Genomic DNA, 5,000 nt, shown 5'->3' on the forward strand with positions numbered 1-5,000 from the left:
ATTATAGACGAAAGATAAACTCTCTTAAAGAGGAAATTACAGAAATAAAAAATTAAGTCGAGGTTTTAGTCAAAGATAAGACAAGGAAAAGATCTTGCTCCCCTCCACTAGATACAACAACAAAAAGAAACGTGTTGAAAGACAGAGCCCAAGCCTGGATGATTTGGGCAATTTGTCGTCTCACTCGTTGGGAGAATTAAACGAGCAGAGGATGAAAACTGGTTTGAATTAAAATCATTTTTTCGAAACAGTTGCCAAGAAAGGAGATAGAATAGTTGCGAAATTGGCAATAATAATAATAATAATAATAATAATAATAATAATAATAATAATAATAATAATAATAATAATAATAATAATAATAATAAATGGCATTTATATAGCGCTTTACCCCATTGTCACAGGCTCTAAGCGCTTTACAGCTTTAATAGACAATGGTTTATGCAAACAACTCAGTGAAGAGAAAATCAAAGAAATGGGGATAAATACCTTCAACCAGAAAACACCAATAACATAAGGTTACCAAGGACAAATCTGGAAATCTGGAAGCTACTATTTAAAGCACAGAAAGGAAGAGATATCAAGTTAGTAAAAACACAAAACATTATAACCAAAACAATCACTGCTTCAGTCGGAATGTTGGACACAGCGAGAAAGGCTAGAAAGGATAAAAAATGAAATCAACTTGAAAGAATTTGAAATACCATGACAGACATAATACTACTGTCATCAGTCTGCTTTAAGGATGTCTCCAGTACAAGGAAAGATAGCATGAAATCTTGACTCCTTGAGAAATTCAGGCCATTATGTACGAAGGATGACACAAAAAGTAAATCAACAGAATTCCTTTTCGGAGATAATCTAAATCAGAAAATTAAAGATCTTGGCGAATCATCAAAACTTTCCAGTACCCTTGGAATACCATATCAAAAACATGTGTCAAAAAACTCGCCAAGTGATCGGCCAAATGGATATCAGAATTTTGGACGAAACAACTGCATGGGGGACGACCACATGAATCCCTTTCAAAAGAGAAATTAGAAAAAACTATGTCCAATACAACCAACCATTCAAAAGAAATTATTAGATAACAAAGAACCTGTGGTAAGTAATTATATACACCTCCTTAACATTTCAGGAGATTTTGTGGAGTGGGGGGGGGGGATGAGATTTTATGTAAAGGAATGGAAAAGGCTAACTTCAGATAAAAACATGTTGGAATTATTAAAGGGGGGGGTCAGTATCCTTACCGAAAAACATATGCCTAGATAATCAACAAATTAAGCTAAAGAAGGAGATTAATATTTCGAATGAAGAGAATTCAGAAATGGAGAAGGAAATTGGGGAATTTTTTGCAAAAAAAGATCATTTAAAAAGTTGAAGGGAATAAACCAACTACTACCTCAATTATATCAAATGTGTTTCTACAACCTGAAGCTGATGGATCTAAAAGACTTATGTTAAATTTGAAAAATGTCAATGAAGTTCTTAAAAAGCAACATTTTAAAATGGACAGACTATTTTCAGTATTGGAACTTATCACTAGAAATTGTTTTTGCGCAAAGTTAGACATTAGAGACGCATACTATTCTGTAAATATTCAAAACAAGGACAGGAAGTTTTTTTAGATTTTACTTTGATGGAATTTTATATGAATTTTGTGCTTTAGCACAGGGTTACAGAGATGCACCAAGGTTTTTAACAAAGATACTTACAATTCCATTGGCACACTTGAGAACTTTTGGTCATATAAGTGTAGGCTATCTGGATGATATCTACTTGCAGGAGATACATTCAATGAGTGTAAAGCTAATGTACTGGAAAAGGATAATTTATAAGACAAACTGGGTTTTACTATTCATAAAAAGAAGTATAGCTGATCAAGGCAAGCGGTTGAGATAGCTATTGTCAATACCCTTATTGTAGTTATGGGGTTTTAATACATTTCTTTTCAGATCACCAATGTAAGTAAGTAGTCCATCAGAGCCATTAAGCCTATAGAGCCGGAGTTTATCCCGGTTTAGCGGACAATGGCAATTGCTTGCTACCTTTTTGATAGGACGCTAGTCTATCGAAAAGTACTTTCCGGCATATCTAACAGACCCAGCTACCCAATCAGTGCTGGTTGGAGAGAGGAGTTAGAAAAATTCTCGACTGCACCCGGAATCCATCTTGGTCTCTTTGCGTTGGTATCCAACGGGTACATACCTTTCTGAAACCCAGGATTTCTCGAACGATGTATCCAACTTTTTCTTCAGTTACAACATGCTGCTATTCTATACTTTTTGTGTGTGATTTCTTCTACCGACATGTCGGAGTAAGGGTTCTTTCAAAAAAAATAAATTAAAATCAAGCAATAACAGCTAAACAAAATTTGGTGACGTAATAGAAATATAAATTACGCACTTCTTATGTATAATTTATACCAATGGACTAAATTGTTAAGGCACTTGAAAACTAATAAAGCAAGTTTGTAATCTATTCGATAGACGGGAAGCCATTATAAATTTTCCAAAAGTGGGGTGATACGGTCGAATTTTCTTTTTTGGTATAATATGCGGGCTGCTGAATTTTGTACCCGTTGTAATTTACCCGTTAAATTCAGTGGGAGACCTGACAAAAGGGAGTTACAAAAATAACGTTTTGATAAAACTAAGGAAACCACTAATTTTGTGTGACATTTTCAATTAAAAACTTTCAGATAAGGAATATTCTATTGATTTCAAAACGCAAATATTTGCAGATATTATTTACATAGAATGGCATGGATAGATTTTCATTGCGATAACCCTCGCCCCAAATTCTTAACCTATTTAGACAAATGCACTTCATTTTTATTTATAATAATAATTATTAATCATAATATTACGTCTAATTTCTAATTGCTTTTTTTTATTTTATTTTTTTTTTTTTTTGGCAATAATCCAACATCGCCGATTTTGTAACCTCCATCAGTCCATACTAATTTTCTCCACACAAAAAACCCATGCAATCGACAATCTGATTGGTTCCGGTCCACCAGGATCCACCAATCAGAACATTATAATTACCCCCCCCCCCCTCCACATCTAACAATATCTACATTAACATGAACCCTGAAAGAGTAATAATATAATATTACAAACCCAATAGATACCCTAACTGCCCCATTAACCTCTCACCCTCCATGAACTCTTCAAGCAATATTAATAATTCTATATTTTATTTCATTTTTTAAAAAAGAGAAAGAGAGAGAGAGAGAGAGAGAGAGAGAGAGAGAGAGAGAGAGAGAGAGAGAGAGAGAGAGAGAGAGAGAGAATTAACAAATAAATAAGCAAATAAAATAAATAATAAGAAATCCGATAGTTAACGAATGATACAGTGGCAGTAAATGACATAAAGTTATTCTACTGCTACTGACTCTAAACATGTTCGATAACAAACCTAATAAAATTGATACTAATTAAGAGGGTCATTAGATATGATGGCCTGGGATTAGAAAAAAAAAATTTTAAAAAATGATGGGGTTTCATTTAATTGGTTGGTTACATGATACGTCATAAAGCAATCGGGGTCATGACGTGTTCTTCAGGTCAAGGACGGTACATAATAGGGTGGAGATGTGTTTCATTTTATTGGTTGGTTACACGATACGTCATAAAACACACGGAGTCATGACGTTTTACTTCGTGCGAAGGCAGGACCTGTTTCCCATATAAATGAGTGGAAATGCCCAACAATTTATCTCTATTGACTCAACATCAGTAAATACTACTCGTTCAACAAGAAGACAAAAATGAAGATTTTCAACATTTCGGTAAGTTTTGTTGTTGTTTTTTGTTATCATTTGTTATTTTTGAAGCCGTGTCTCATCTACGATTTGTTAATCAAAGGTTTGCAAATAAATCTGAAAGCCATTTTCTATGACGGCCAATTTAAAAACGACATTTTGAAAATATTGTCGAAAAAGAAGATACAAGTTTAGTATGATATCGACATGTTTAGCGATAAAATTATCTTTTTCAATGCAAAGTTCAAAAATGGTGCTAAAAATATAACAATTTCCTTATCAAATATATTATGTTATGATGCTGCTCCTTTGGGAGATATTGATGCTATGCGCCTAGTTAAAAAGCTCACAACATCTAGCAGCCTATAATATATAACATACCAGAAAGCAAAGTGGAATCTTAAACGTTTATAGATAGTATGCGCTTGGCTCATATGTTCACAACATTGCCATCCGGAAGTATAACGGACCATTACACAAACTCTGTGTAACCATGAACTTTTGTTGTCTGGATTATACAGTTCAGTTAGAATTACTCATAAACGTGGATGGCAAAAAAATAATAACAAAGACCCGAGTGACGTCAACTTCATTCTATCTATAGTGTGATCAATCGTAGCCTTCGTTAACTTATGATCTGACACTGGAACACATAAAGAACGTGTAGTTTTACTTATTTTTTTAGGTTTGTGCAGCGTCTAGTGAGTTGTCATTTCTAGAGCTCAAGAAAACAAGAGATTCCATTGGCTGAACTATTGAATACAACTCACGGTTTGTTTTCTTTTGCGACCAAATACTTGTCTTTTGACGCAATTTTTTGGTCAGTGTCAGCGTAGCCATCGTTAACTTTTATATAGCCTAACACTGTCGGGCTATAAGTTTACGGTGGCTGCGGATAGATGCAATATAGTGAGAACTACTCATAAAAAGGCTGGCTAAAACACTAACTAAGAGCTGAGTGACGTCAATTTCGTTCCTTCTATTTATTTTTCGTCAATGGCTTCCACAGAATTATACTAATTTGCAGGGTTAACGCCACCCTCGACTCCTTGCTTCTCGACTCACAATAGGATTCAATAGTCGTAACGTCACTTCCTTCATAATGACGCATGGTAACTTAGCAACACTGGCTCTAAACTATCGGAACAATGGCGGACGCCCAGTATGAAATATTTCTCCGGCGAGCAGAAAAGCGTATCCAGAGGGGAAAAAACATAAACTTGATCATGTT

The 5,000-nt window shown here is 34.5% G+C and overlaps 1 long non-coding RNA gene across 1 annotated transcript in view; it reads left to right on the forward strand.

Moving 5' to 3' along the window:
• Positions 1-3,573: 3,573 nt before the first annotated feature.
• The window catches only part of LOC144975603 (uncharacterized), an 11,368-nt gene continuing 9,941 nt past the window's right edge, over positions 3,574-5,000 (forward strand). Inside the window, exon 1 of the long non-coding RNA XR_013645952.1 lies at positions 3,574-3,796. This is a non-coding gene — a long non-coding RNA (uncharacterized LOC144975603). The remainder of the gene's footprint in view (positions 3,797-5,000) is intronic.

The sequence above is a fragment of the Berghia stephanieae genome, chromosome 6 (genome assembly GCF_034508935.2).
Source record: "Berghia stephanieae isolate SIO BIC M18660-M18661 chromosome 6, UCSD_Bste_1.3, whole genome shotgun sequence".
Lineage (NCBI taxonomy): Eukaryota > Metazoa > Mollusca > Gastropoda > Nudibranchia > Aeolidiidae > Berghia > Berghia stephanieae.